The following is a 17,533-nucleotide window of genomic DNA, read 5'->3' on the forward strand; positions in this document are numbered from 1 at the left end:
TGCTGCTCCAACAACCACAACAGCAGCTCCAACAACCACCACTGCTGCTCCAACAACCACCACCGTAGCTCCAACAACCACAACAGCTGCACCAACAACCACCACAGCAGCTCCAACAACAACAGTAGCTCCAACAACAACCACTGCTGCACAAACAACAACAACAGCAGCTCCAACAACAACCACTGCTGCTCCAACAACCACCACCGTAGCTCCAACAACCACAACAGCTGCACCAACAACAACAACAGCAGCTCCAACAACCACTGCTGCTCCTACAACAACAACTGCTGCTCCTACAACAACAACAGTAGCTCCAACCACAACGACTGCTGCTCCAACAACAACCACTCCTGCTCCAACAACCACCACCGTAGCTCCAACAACCACAACAGCTGCACCAACAACAACAACAGCAGCTCCAACAACAACCACTGCTGCTCCTACAACAACAACAGTAGCTCCAACAACCACCACCGTAGCTCCAACAACCACAACAGCTGCACCAACAACAACCACAACAGCTGCACCAACAACCACTGCTGCTCCTACAACAACAACAGTAGCTCCAACAACAACCACTGCTGCTCCAACAACCACTACTGTAGCTCCAACAACCACAACAGCTGCACCAACCACAACAACAGTAGCTCCAACAACAACCACAGTAGCTCAAACAACAACCACTGCTGCTCCAACAACCACCACAGCAGCTCCAACAACAACCACAGCAGCTCCAACAACCACCACAGCAGCGCCAACCACAACCACTGCTTCTCCAGCAACCACTACTGTAGCTCCAACAACCACAACAGCTGCACCAACAACAGCAACCACAATAGCTCAAACAACAACCACTGCTGCTCCAACAACCACCACAGCAGCTCCAACAACAACAACTGCTGCTCCTACAACCACAACAGTAGCTCCAACAACAACTACTGCTGCACCAACAACAACCACTGCTGCTCCAACAACCACCACCGTAGCTCCAACAACCACAACAGCTGCACCAACAACAACAACAGCAGCTCCAACAACAACCACTGCTGCTCCTACAACAACAACAGTAGCTACAACAACAACCACTGCTGCTCCAACAACCACCACCGTAGCTCCAACAACCACAACAGCTGCACCAACCACAACAACAGTAGCTCCAACAACAACCACAGTTGCTCAAACAACAATCACTGCTGCTCCAACAACCACCACAGCAGCTCCAACAACAACCACTGCTGCTTCTACAACAACAACAGTAGCTCCAACAAACACAACAGCTGCATCAACTATAACAACAGTAGCTCCAACAACAACCACAGTAGCTCCAACAACAACCACTGCTGCTCCAACAACCACCACAGCAGCTCCAACAACCACCACTTCTGCTCCAACAACCACCAATGCAGCTCCAACAACAACCACTGCTTCTCCAACAACCACTACTGTAGCTCCAACAACCACAACAGCTGCACCACCAACAACAACAACAGTAGCTCCAACAACAACCACTGCTGCTCCAACAACCAGCACAGCAGCTCCAACAACAACCACTGCTGCTCCTACAACCACCACCGTAGCTCCAACAACCACAACAGTTGCACCAACAACCACCACAGCAGCTCCAACAACAACAGTAGCTCCAACAACAACCACTGCTGCACAAACAACAACAACAGCAGCTCCAACAAAAACCACTGCTGCTCCAACAACCACCACCGTAGCTCCAACAACCACAACAGCTGCACCAACAACAACAACAGCAGCTCCAACAACCACTGCTGCTCCTACAACAACAACTGCTGCTCCTACAACAACAACAGTAGCTCCAACAACCACAACAGCTGCACCAACCACAACAACAGTAGCTCCAACAACAACCACAGTAGCTCAAACAACAACCACTGCTGCTCCAACAACCACCACAGCAGCTCCAACAACAACCACAGCAGCTCCAACAACCACTACTGTAGCTCCAACAACCACAACAGCTGCACCAACAACAGCAACCACAATAGCTCAAACAACAACCACTGCTGCTCCAACAACCACCACAGCAGCTCCAACAACAACAACTGCTGCTCCTACAACAACAACAGTAGCTCCAACAACAACTACTGCTGCACCAACAACAACCACTGCTGCTCCAACAACCACCACCGTAGCTCCAACAACCACAACAGCTGCACCAACAACAACAACAGCAGCTCCAACAACAACCACTGTTTCTCCAACAACCACCACAGCAGCTCCAACAACAACAGTAGCTCCAACAACAACCACTGCTGCACCAACAACCACCACAGCAGCTCCAACAACAACAGTAGCTCCAACAACAACCACTGCTGCACAAACAACAACAACAGCAGCTCCAACAACAACCACTGCTGCTCCAACAACCACCACCGTAGCTCCAACAACCACAACAGCTGCACCAACAACAACAACAGCAGCTCCAACAACCACTGCTGCTCCTACAACAACAACTGCTGCTCCTACAACAACAACAGTAGCTCCAACCACAACGACTGCTGCTCCAACAACAACCACTGCTGCTCCAACAACCACCACCGTAGCTCCAACAACCACAACAGCTGCACCAACAACAACAACAGTAGCTCCAACAACAACCACTGCTGCTCCAACAACCACTACTGTAGCTCCAACAACCATAACAGCTGCACCAACCACAACAACAGTAGCTCCAACAACAACCACAGTAGCTCAAACAACAACCACTGCTGCTCAAACAACCACCACAGCAGCTCCAACAACAACCACAGCAGCTCCAACAACCACCACAGCAGCTCCAACCACAACCACTGCTTCTCCAACAACCACTACTGTAGCTCCAACAACCACAACAGCTGCACCAACAACAGCAACCACAATAGCTCAAACAACAACCACTGCTGCTCCAACAACCACCACAGCAGCTCCAACAACAACAACTGCTGCTCCTACAACAACAACAGTAGCTCCAACAACAACTACTGCTGCACCAAAAACAACCACTGCTGCTCCAACAACCACCACCGTAGCTCCAACAACCACAACAGCTGCACCAACAACAACAACAGCAGCTCCAACAACAACCACTGCTTCTCCAACAACCACCACCGTAGCTCCAACAACCACAACAGCTGCACCAACAACCACTGCTGCTCCTACAACAACAACTGCTGCTCCTACAACAACAACAGTAGCTCCAACCACAACGACTGCTGCTCCAACAACAACCACTGCTGCTCCAACAACCACCACCGTAGCTCCAACAACCACAACAGCTGCACCAACAACAACAACAGCAGCTCCAACAACAACCACTGCTGCTCCTACAACAACAACAGTAGCTCCAACAACAACCACTGCTGCTCCAACAACCACTACTGTAGCTCCAACAACCACAACAGCGGCACCAACCACAACAACAGTAGCTCCAACAACAACCACAGTAGCTCAAACAACAACCACTGCTGCTCCAACAACCACCACAGCAGCTCCAACAACAACCACAGCAGCTCCAACAACCACCACAGCAGCTCCAACCACAACCACTGCTTCTCCAACAACCACTACTGTAGCTCCAACAACCACAACAGCTGCACCAACAACAGCAACCACAATAGCTCAAACAAAAACCACTGCTGCTCCAACAACCACCACAGCAGCTCCAACAACAACAACTGCTGCTCCTACAACAACAACAGTAGCTCCAACAACAACTACTGCTGCACCAACAACAACCACTGCTGCTACAACAACCACCACCGTAGCTCCAACAACCACAACAGCTGCACCAACAACAACAACAGCAGCTCCAACAACAACCACTGCTTCTCCAACAACCACCACCGTAGCTCCAACAACCACAACAGCTGCACCAACAACCACTGCTGCTCCTACAACAACAACTGCTGCTCCTACAACAACAACAGTAGCTCCAACCACAACGACTGCTGCTCCAACAACAACCACTGCTGCTCCAACAACAACAACAGCAGCTCCAACAACAACCACTGCTGCACCAACAACAACAACAGCAGCTCCAACAACAACCACTGCTGCTCCAACAACCACCACCGTAGCTCCAACAACCACAACAGCTGCACCAACAACAACAACAGCAGCTCCAACAACAACCACTGCTGCTCCTACAACAACAACAGTATCTCCAACAACAACCACTGCTGCTCCAACAACTACTACTGTAGCTCCAACAACCACAACAGCTGCACCAACCACACCAACAGTAGCTCCAACAACAACCACAGTAGCTCAAACAACAACCACTGCTGCTCCAACAACCACCACAGCAGCTCCAACAACAACCACAGCAGCTCCAACAACCACTACTGTAGCTCCAACAACCACCACAGCAGCTCCAACAACAACAACCGCTGCTCCTACAACCACTACTGTAGCTCCAACAACCACAACAGCTGCATCAACTATAACAACAGTAGCTCCAACAACAACCACAGTAGCTCCAACAACAACCACTGCTGCTCCAACAACCACCACAGCAGCTCCAACAACCACCACTTCTGCTCCAACAACCACCAATGCAGCTCCAACAACAACCACTGCTTCTCCAACAACCACTACTGTAGCTCCAACAACCACAACAGCTGCACCACCAACAACAACAACAGTAGCTCCAACAACAACCACTGCTGCTCCAACAACCACCACAGCAGCTCCAACAACAACCACTGCTGCTCCTACAACCACCACCGTTGCTCCAACAACCACAACAGCTGCACCAACAACAACAACAGCAGCTCCAACAACAACCACTGCTACTCCAACAACATCCACTGCTGCTCCAACAACCACCACAGCAGCTCCAACAACCACCACTGCTGCTCCAACAACCACCACCGTAGCTCCAACAACCACAACAGTTGCACCAACAACCACCACAGCAGCTCCAACAACAACAGTAGCTCCAACAACAACCACTGCTGCACAAACAACAACAACAGCAGCTCCAACAAAAACCACTGCTGCTCCAACAACCACCACCGTAGCTCCAACAACCACAACAGCTGCACCAACAACAACAACAGCAGCTCCAACAACCACTGCTGCTCCTACAACAACAACTGCTGCTCCTACAACAACAACAGTAGCTCCAACAACCACAACAGCTGCACCAACCACAACAACAGTAGCTCCAACAACAACCACAGTAGCTCAAACAACAACCACTGCTGCTCCAACAACCACCACAGCAGCTCCAACAACAACCACAGCAGCTCCAACAACCACTACTGTAGCTCCAACAACCACAACAGCTGCACCAACAACAGCAACCACAATAGCTCAAACAAAAACCACTGCTGCTCCAACAACCACCACAGCAGCTCCAACAACAACCACAGCAGCTCCAACAACAACAACAGTAGCTCCAACAACAACTACTGCTGCACCAACAACAACCACTGCTGCTCCAACAACCACCACCGTAGCTCCAACAACCACAACAGCTGCACCAACAACAACAACAGCAGCTCCAACAACAACCACTGCTTCTCCAACAACCACCACCGTAGCTCCAACAACCACAACAGCTGCACCAACAACCACTGCTGCTCCTACAACAACAACAGTAGCTCCAACCACAACGACTGCTGCTCCAATAACAACCACTGATGCTCCAACAACCACCACCGTAGCTCCAACAACCACAACAGCTGCACCAACAACAACAACAGCAGCTCCAACAACAACCACTGCTGCTCCAACAACAACCACTGCTGCTCCAACAACCACCACAGCAGCTCCAACAACAACCACAGCAGCTCCAACAACCACCACAGCAGCTCCAACCACAACCACTGCTTCTCCAACAACCACTACTGTAGCTCCAACAACCACAACAGCTGCACCAACAACAGCAACCACAATAGCTCAAACAACAACCACTGCTGCTCCAACAACCACCACAGCAGCTCCAACAACAACAACTGCTGCTCCTACAACCACAACAGTAGCTCCAACAACAACTACTGCTGCACCAACAACAACCACTGCTGCTCCAACAACCACCACCGTAGCTCCAACAACCACAACAGCTGCACCAACAACAACAACAGCAGCTCCAACAACAACCACTGCTGCTCCTACAACAACAACAGTAGCTACAACAACAACCACTGCTGCTCCAACAAACATCACCGTAGCTCCAACAACCACAACAACTGCACCAACAACAACAACAGCAGCTCCAACAACAACCACTGCTGCTCCTACAACAACAACAGTAGCTCCAACAACAACAACTGCTGCTCCAACAACCACTACTGTAGCTCCAACAACCACAACAGCTGCACCAACCACAACAACAGTAGCTCCAACAACATCCACAGTTGCTCAAACAACAATCACTGCTGCTCCAACAACCACCACAGCAGCTCCAACAACAACCACTGCTGCTTCTACAACAACAACAGTAGCTCCAACAACAACCACTGCTGCTCCAACAACAACCACTGCTGCTCCAACAACCACCACCGTAGCTCCAACAACCACAACAGCTGCACCAACAACAACAACAACAACAACAACAACAACAACAACAGTAGCTCCAACCACAACCACTGCTGATCCAACAACCACCACAGCAGCTCCAACAACAGCCACTGTTGCTCCTAAAACCACAACAGTGGCTCCAACAACAACCACTGCTGCTCCAACAACCACTACTGTAGCTCCAACAACCACAACAGCTGCATCAACTATAACAACAGTAGCTCCAACAACAACCACTACTGTAGCTTCAACAACCACAACAGCTGCACCACCAACAACAACAACAGTAGCTCCAACAACAACCACTGCTGCTCCAACAACCACCACAGCAGCTCCAACAACCACCACTGCTGCTCCAACAACCACCACAGCAGCTCCAACAACAACCACTGCTTCTCCAACAACCACTACTGTAGCTTCAACAACCACAACAGCTGCACCACCAACAACAACAACAGTAGCTCCAACAACAACCACTGCTGCTCCAACAACCACCACAGCAGCTCCAACGACAACCACTGCTGCTCCTACAACCACCACCGTTTCTCAAACAACCACAACAGCTGCACCAACAACAACAACAGCAGCTCCAACAACAACCACTGCTACTCCAACAACAACCACTGCTGCTCCAACAACCACCACAGCAGCTCCAACAACCACCACTGCTGCTCCAACAACTACCACAGCAGCTCCAACAACCACCACTGCTGCTCCAACAACAACAGTAGCTCCAACAACAACCACTGCTGCACCAACAACAACAACAGCAGCTCCAACAACAACCACTGCTGCTCCAACAACCACCACCGTAGCTCCAACAACCACAACAGCTGCACCAACAACAACAACAGCAGCTCCAACAACAACCACTGCTGCTCCTACAACCACAACAGTAGCTCCAACAACAACCACTGTTGCTCCTACAACCACCACAGTGGCACCAACAACAACAGCGGCTCCAACCACAACCACTACTTCTCCAACAACCACTACTGTAGCTCCAACAACCACAACAGCTGCACCAAAAACAACAACAGCAGCTCCAACAACAACCACTGCTGCTTCTACAACAACAACAGTAGCTCCAACAACAACCACTGCTGCTCCAACAACAACCACTGCTGCTCCAACAACCACTACTGTCGCTCCAACAACCACAACAGCTGCACCAACAACAACAGGAGCTCCAACAACAACTACAACTGCTCCAACAACCACCACAGCAGCTCCAACAACAACCACTGCTGCTCCTACAACCACCACCGTTGTTCCAACAACCACAACAGCTGCACCAACAACAGCAACAGTAGCTCCAACAACAACCACTGCTGCTCCAACAACCACTACTGTAGCTCCAACAACCACAACAGCTGCACCAACTACAACAACAGTAGCTCCAACAACAACCACAGTAGCTCAAACAACAACCATTGCTGCTCCAACAACCACCACAGCAGCTCCAACAACAACCACTGCTGCTCCTACAACCACCACAGCAGCTCCAACAACCACCACAGCAGCTCCAACCACAACCACTGCCTCTCCAACAACCACTACTGTAGCTCCAACAACCACAACAGCTGCACCAACAACAACAGTAGCTCCAACAACAACCACTGCTGCTCCAACAACAACCACTGCTGCTCCTACAACCACAACAGTAGCTCCAACAACAACCACTGCTGCTCCTACAACCACCACAGTGGCACCAACAACAACAGCGGCTCCAACCACAACCACTGCTTCTCCAACAACCAATACTGTAGTTCCAACAACCACAACAGCTGCACCAACAACAACAAAAGCAGCTCCAACAACAACCACTGCTGCTCCAACAACAACCACTGCTGCTCAAACAACCACCACAGCAGCTCCAACAACCACCACTGGTGCTCCAACAACCACCACAGCAGCTCCAACAACAACCACTGCTTCTCCAACAACAAATACTGTAGCTCCAACAACCACAACAGCTGCACCAACAACAACAACAACAGTAGCGCCAACAACAACCACTGCTGCTCCAACAACAACTACTGCTGCTCCTACAACCACAACAGTAGCTCCAACAACAACCACTGCTGCTCCTACAACCACCACAGTGGCACCAACAACAACAGCGGCTTCAACCACAACCACTACTTCTCCAACAACCACTACTGTAGCTCCAACAACCAGAACAGCTGCACCAACAACAACAACAATAGTAGCTCCAACAACAACCACTGCTGCTCCAACAACAACTACTGCTGCTCCTACAACCACAACAGTAGCTCCAACAACAACCACTGGTGCTCCTACAACCACCACAGTGGCACCAACAACAACAGCGGCTCCAACCACAACCACTACTTCTCCAACAACCAATACTGTAGCTCCAACAACCACAACAGCTGCACCAACAACAACAACAGCAGCTCCAACAACAACCACTGCTGCTTCTACAACAACAACAGTAGCTCCAACAACAACCACTGCTGCTCCAACAACAACCACTGCTGCTCCAACAGCCACTACTGTCGCTCCAACAACCACAACAGCTGCACCAACAACAACAGTAGCTCCAACAACAACTACAACTGCTCCAACAACCACCACAGCAGCTCCAACAACAACCACTGCTGCTCCTACAACCACCACCGTTGTTCCAACAACCACAACAGCTGCACCAACAACAACAACAGCAGCTCCAACAACAACCACTGCTACTCCAACAACAACCACTGCTGCTCCAACAACCACCACAGCAGCTCCAACAACCACCACTGCTGCTCCAACAACCACCACAGCAGCTCCAACAACCACCACTGCTGCTCCAACAACAACAGTAGCTCCAACAACAACCACTGCTGCACCAACAACAACAACAGCAGCTCCAACAACAACCACTGCTGCTCCTACAACAACAACAGTAGCTACAACAACAACCACTGCTGCTCCAACAACAACGACTGCTGCTCCAACAACAACCACTGCTGCTCCAGCAACCACCACCGTAGCTCCAACAACCACAACAGCTGCACCAACAACAACAACAGCAGCTCCAACAACAACCACTGCTGCTCCTACAACAACAGCAACAGTAGCTCCAACAACAACCACTGCTGCTCCAACAACCACTACTGTAGCTCCAACAACCACAACAGCTGCACCAACTACAACAACAGTAGCTCCAACAACAACCACAGTAGCTCAAACAACAACCACTGCTGCTCCAACAACCACCACAGCAGCTCCAACAACAACCACTGCTGCTCCTACAACCACCACAGAAGCTCCAACAACCACCACAGCAGCTCCAACAACAACCACTGCTGCTCCTACAACCACCACAGAAGCTCCAACAACCACCACAGCAGCTCCAACAACAACCACTGCCTCTCCAACAACCACTACTGTAGCTCCAACAACCACAACAGCTGCACCAACAACAACAGTAGCTCCAACAACAACCACTGCTGCTCCAACAACAACCACTGCTGCTAATACAACCACAACAGTAGCTCCAACAACAACCACTGCTGCTCCTACAACCACCACAGCGGCACCAACAACAACAGCGGCTCCAACCACAACCACTGCTTCTCCAACAACCACTACTGTAGCTCCAACAACCACAACAGCTGCACCAAAAACAACAACAGCAGCTCCAACAACAACAACTGCTGCTCCAACAACAACCACTGCTGCTCAAACAACCACCACAGCAGCTCCAACAACCACCACTGGTGCTCCAACAACCACCACAGCAGCTCCAACAACAACCACTGCTTCTCCAACAACAAATACTGTAGCTCCAACAACCACAACAGCTGCACCAACAACAACAACAACAGTAGCTCCAACAACAACCACTGCTGCTCCAACAACCACCACAGCAGCTCCAACAACAACCACTGCTGCTCCTACAACCACCACCGTTGCTCAAACAACCACAACAGCTGCACCAACAACAACAACAGCAGCTCCAACAACAACCACTGCTACTCCAACAACAACCACTGCTGCTCCAACAACCACCACAGCAGCTCCAACAACCACCACTGCTGCTCCAACAACTACCACAGCAGCTCCAACAACCACCACTGCTGCTCCAACAACAACAGTAGCTCCAACAACAACCACTGCTGCACCAACAACAACAACAGCAGCTCCAACAACAACCACTGCTGCTCCAACAACCACCACCGTAGCTCCAACAACCACAACAGCTGCACCAACAACAACAACAGCAGCTCCAACAACAACCACTGCTGATCCAACAACCACTACAGTAGCTCCAACAACAACCACAGTAGCTCAAACAACAACCACTGCGGCTCCAACAACCACCACAGCAGCTACAACAACAACCACAGCAGCTCCAACAACAACCACTGCTTCTCCAACAACCACTACTGTAGCTCCAACAACCAGAACAGCTGCACCAACAACAACAACAACAGTAGCTCCAACAACAACCACTGCTGCTCCAACAACAACTACTGCTGCTCCTACAACCACAACAGTAGCTCCAACAACAACCACTGGTGCTCCTACAACCACCACAGTGGCACCAACAACAACAGCGGCTCCAACCACAACCACTACTTCTCCAACAACCACTACTGTAGCTCCAACAACCAGAACAGCTGCACCAACAACAACAACAATAGTAGCTCCAACAACAACCACTGCTGCTCCAACAACAACTACTGCTGCTCCTACAACCACAACAGTAGCTCCAACAACAACCACTGGTGCTCCTACAACCACCACAGTGGCACCAACAACAACAGCGGCTCCAACCACAACCACTACTTCTCCAACAACCACTACTGAAGCTCCAACAACCACAACAGCTGCACCAAAAACAACAACAGCAGCTCCAACAACAACCACTGCTGCTTCTACAACAACAACAGTAGCTCCAACAACAACCACTGCTGCTCCAACAACAACCACTGCTGCTCCAACAACCACTACTGTCGCTCCAACAACCACAACAGCTGCACCAACAACAACAGGAGCTCCAACAACAACTACAACTGCTCCAACAACCACCACAGCAGCTCCAACAACAACCACTGCTACTCCAACAACAACCACTGCTGCTCCAACAACCACCACAGCAGCTCCAACAACCACCACTGCTGCTCCAACAACTACCACAGCAGCTCCAACAACCACCACTGCTGCTCCAACAACAACAGTAGCTCCAACAACAACCACTGCTGCACCAACAACAACAACAGCAGCTCCAACAACAACCACTGCTGCTCCAACAACCACCACCGTAGCTCCAACAACCACAACAGCTGCACCAACAACAACAACAGCAGCTCCAACAACAACCACTGCTGCTCCTACAACCACAACAGTAGCTCCAACAACAACCACTGTTGCTCCTACAACCACCACAGTGGCACCAACAACAACAGCGGCTCCAACCACAACCACTACTTCTCCAACAACCACTACTGTAGCTCCAACAACCACAACAGCTGCACCAAAAACAACAACAGCAGCTCCAACAACAACCACTGCTGCTTCTACAACAACAACAGTAGCTCCAACAACAACCACTGCTGCTCCAACAACAACCACTGCTGCTCCAACAACCACTACTGTCGCTCCAACAACCACAACAGCTGCACCAACAACAACAGGAGCTCCAACAACAACTACAACTGCTCCAACAACCACCACAGCAGCTCCAACAACAACCACTGCTGCTCCTACAACCACCACCGTTGTTCCAACAACCACAACAGCTGCACCAACAACAGCAACAGTAGCTCCAACAACAACCACTGCTGCTCCAACAACCACTACTGTAGCTCCAACAACCACAACAGCTGCACCAACTACAACAACAGTAGCTCCAACAACAACCACAGTAGCTCAAACAACAACCATTGCTGCTCCAACAACCACCACAGCAGCTCCAACAACAACCACTGCTGCTCCTACAACCACCACAGCAGCTCCAACAACCACCACAGCAGCTCCAACCACAACCACTGCCTCTCCAACAACCACTACTGTAGCTCCAACAACCACAACAGCTGCACCAACAACAACAGTAGCTCCAACAACAACCACTGCTGCTCCAACAACAACCACTGCTGCTCCTACAACCACAACAGTAGCTCCAACAACAACCACTGCTGCTCCTACAACCACCACAGTGGCACCAACAACAACAGCGGCTCCAACCACAACCACTGCTTCTCCAACAACCAATACTGTAGTTCCAACAACCACAACAGCTGCACCAACAACAACAACAGCAGCTCCAACAACAACCACTGCTGCTCCAACAACAACCACTGCTGCTCAAACAACCACCACAGCAGCTCCAACAACCACCACTGGTGCTCCAACAACCACCACAGCAGCTCCAACAACAACCACTGCTTCTCCAACAACAAATACTGTAGCTCCAACAACCACAACAGCTGCACCAACAACAACAACAACAGTAGCGCCAACAACAACCACTGCTGCTCCAACAACAACTACTGCTGCTCCTACAACCACAACAGTAGCTCCAACAACAACCACTGCTGCTCCTACAACCACCACAGTGGCACCAACAACAACAGCGGCTTCAACCACAACCACTACTTCTCCAACAACCACTACTGTAGCTCCAACAACCAGAACAGCTGCACCAACAACAACAACAATAGTAGCTCCAACAACAACCACTGCTGCTCCAACAACAACTACTGCTGCTCCTACAACCACAACAGTAGCTCCAACAACAACCACTGGTGCTCCTACAACCACCACAGTGGCACCAACAACAACAGCGGCTCCAACCACAACCACTACTTCTCCAACAACCAATACTGTAGCTCCAACAACCACAACAGCTGCACCAACAACAACAACAGCAGCTCCAACAACAACCACTGCTGCTTCTACAACAACAACAGTAGCTCCAACAACAACCACTGCTGCTCCAACAACAACCACTGCTGCTCCAACAGCCACTACTGTCGCTCCAACAACCACAACAGCTGCACCAACAACAACAGTAGCTCCAACAACAACTACAACTGCTCCAACAACCACCACAGCAGCTCCAACAACAACCACTGCTGCTCCTACAACCACCACCGTTGTTCCAACAACCACAACAGCTGCACCAACAACAACAACAGCAGCTCCAACAACAACCACTGCTACTCCAACAACAACCACTGCTGCTCCAACAACCACCACAGCAGCTCCAACAACCACCACTGCTGCTCCAACAACCACCACAGCAGCTCCAACAACCACCACTGCTGCTCCAACAACAACAGTAGCTCCAACAACAACCACTGCTGCACCAACAACAACAACAGCAGCTCCAACAACAACCACTGCTGCTCCTACAACAACAACAGTAGCTACAACAACAACCACTGCTGCTCCAACAACAACGACTGCTGCTCCAACAACAACCACTGCTGCTCCAGCAACCACCACCGTAGCTCCAACAACCACAACAGCTGCACCAACAACAACAACAGCAGCTCCAACAACAACCACTGCTGCTCCTACAACAACAGCAACAGTAGCTCCAACAACAACCACTGCTGCTCCAACAACCACTACTGTAGCTCCAACAACCACAACAGCTGCACCAACTACAACAACAGTAGCTCCAACAACAACCACAGTAGCTCAAACAACAACCACTGCTGCTCCAACAACCACCACAGCAGCTCCAACAACAACCACTGCTGCTCCTACAACCACCACAGAAGCTCCAACAACCACCACAGCAGCTCCAACAACAACCACTGCCTCTCCAACAACCACTACTGTAGCTCCAACAACCACAACAGCTGCACCAACAACAACAGTAGCTCCAACAACAACCACTGCTGCTCCAACAACAACCACTGCTGCTCCTACAACCACAACAGTAGCTCCAACAACAACCACTGCTGCTCCTACAACCACCACAGCGGCACCAACAACAACAGCGGCTCCAACCACAACCACTGCTTCTCCAACAACCACTACTGTAGCTCCAACAACCACAACAGCTGCACCAAAAACAACAACAGCAGCTCCAACAACAACAACTGCTGCTCCAACAACAACCACTGCTGCTCAAACAACCACCACAGCAGCTCCAACAACCACCACTGGTGCTCCAACAACCACCACAGCAGCTCCAACAACAACCACTGCTTCTCCAACAACAAATACTGTAGCTCCAACAACCACAACAGCTGCACCAACAACAACAACAACAGTAGCTCCAACAACAACCACTGCTGCTCCAACAACCACCACAGCAGCTCCAACAACAACCACTGCTGCTCCTACAACCACCACCGTTGCTCAAACAACCACAACAGCTGCACCAACAACAACAACAGCAGCTCCAACAACAACCACTGCTACTCCAACAACAACCACTGCTGCTCCAACAACCACCACAGCAGCTCCAACAACCACCACTGCTGCTCCAACAACTACCACAGCAGCTCCAACAACCACCACTGCTGCTCCAACAACAACAGTAGCTCCAACAACAACCACTGCTGCACCAACAACAACAACAGCAGCTCCAACAACAACCACTGCTGCTCCAACAACCACCACCGTAGCTCCAACAACCACAACAGCTGCACCAACAACAACAACAGCAGCTCCAACAACAACCACTGCTGATCCAACAACCACTACAGTAGCTCCAACAACAACCACAGTAGCTCAAACAACAACCACTGCGGCTCCAACAACCACCACAGCAGCTACAACAACAACCACAGCAGCTCCAACAACAACCACTGCTTCTCCAACAACCACTACTGTAGCTCCAACAACCAGAACAGCTGCACCAACAACAACAACAACAGTAGCTCCAACAACAACCACTGCTGCTCCAACAACAACTACTGCTGCTCCTACAACCACAACAGTAGCTCCAACAACAACCACTGGTGCTCCTACAACCACCACAGTGGCACCAACAACAACAGCGGCTCCAACCACAACCACTACTTCTCCAACAACCACTACTGTAGCTCCAACAACCAGAACAGCTGCACCAACAACAACAACAATAGTAGCTCCAACAACAACCACTGCTGCTCCAACAACAACTACTGCTGCTCCTACAACCACAACAGTAGCTCCAACAACAACCACTGGTGCTCCTACAACCACCACAGTGGCACCAACAACAACAGCGGCTCCAACCACAACCACTACTTCTCCAACAACCACTACTGAAGCTCCAACAACCACAACAGCTGCACCAAAAACAACAACAGCAGCTCCAACAACAACCACTGCTGCTTCTACAACAACAACAGTAGCTCCAACAACAACCACTGCTGCTCCAACAACAACCACTGCTGCTCCAACAACCACTACTGTCGCTCCAACAACCACAACAGCTGCACCAACAACAACAGGAGCTCCAACAACAACTACAACTGCTCCAACAACCACCACAGCAGCTCCAACAACAACCACTGCTGCTCCTACAACCACCACCGTTGTTCCAACAACCACAACAGCTGCACCAACAACAACAACAGCAGCTCCAACAACAACCACTGCTGCTCCTACAACAACAGCAACAGTAGCTCCAACAACAACCACTGCTGCTCCAACAACAAATACTGTAGCTCCAACAACCACAACAGCTGCACCAACAACAACAACAACAGTAGCTCCAACAACAACCACTGCTGCTCCAACAACCACCACAGCAGCTCCAACAACAACCACTGCTGCTCCTACAACCACCACCGTTGCTCAAACAACCACAACAGCTGCACCAACAACAACAACAGCAGCTCCAACAACAACCACTGCTACTCCAACAACAACCACTGCTGCTCCAACAACCACCACAGCAGCTCCAACAACCACCACTGCTGCTCCAACAACTACCACAGCAGCTCCAACAACCACCACTGCTGCTCCAACAACAACAGTAGCTCCAACAACAACCACTGCTGCTCCTACAACAACAACAGTAGCTCCAACAACAACCACTGCTGATCCAACAACCACTACAGTAGCTCCAACAACAACCACAGTAGCTCAAACAACAACCACTGCTGCTCCAACAACCACCACAGCAGCTACAACAACAACCACAGCAGCTCCAACAACAACCACTGCTTCTCCAACAACCACTACTGTAGCTCCAACAACCAGAACAGCTGCACCAACAACAACAACAACAGTAGCTCCAACAACAACCACTGCTGCTCCAACAACAACTACTGCTGCTCCTACAACCACAACAGTAGCTCCAACAACAACCACTGGTGCTCCTACAACCACCACAGTGGCACCAACAACAACAGCGGCTCCAACCACAACCACTACTTCTCCAACAACCACTACTGTAGCTCCAACAACCAGAACAGCTGCACCAACAACAACAACAATAGTAGCTCCAACAACAACCACTGCTGCTCCAACAACAACTACTGCTGCTCCTACAACCACAACAGTAGCTCCAACAACAACCACTGGTGCTCCTACAACCACCACAGTGGCACCAACAACAACAGCGGCTCCAACCACAACCACTACTTCTCCAACAACCACTACTGTAGCTCCAACAACCACAACAGCTGCACCAAAAACAACAACAGCAGCTCCAACAACAACCACTGCTGCTTCTACAACAACAACAGTAGCTCCAACAACAACCACTGCTGCTCCAACAACAACCACTGCTGCTCCAACAACCACTACTGTCGCTCCAACAACCACAACAGCTGCACCAACAACAACAGGAGCTCCAACAACAACTACAACTGCTCCAACAACCACCACAGCAGCTCCAACAACAACCACTGCTGCTCCTACAACCACCACCGTTGTTCCAACAACCACAACAGCTGCACCAACAACAACAACAGCAGCTCCAACAACAACCACTGCTGCTCCTACAACAACAGCAACAGTAGCTCCAACAACAACCACTGCTGCTCCAACAACCACTACTGTAGCTCCAACAACCACAACAGCTGCA

Source organism: Symphodus melops, assembly GCF_947650265.1.
Source record: "Symphodus melops genome assembly, chromosome: 20".
NCBI lineage: Eukaryota > Metazoa > Chordata > Actinopteri > Labriformes > Labridae > Symphodus > Symphodus melops.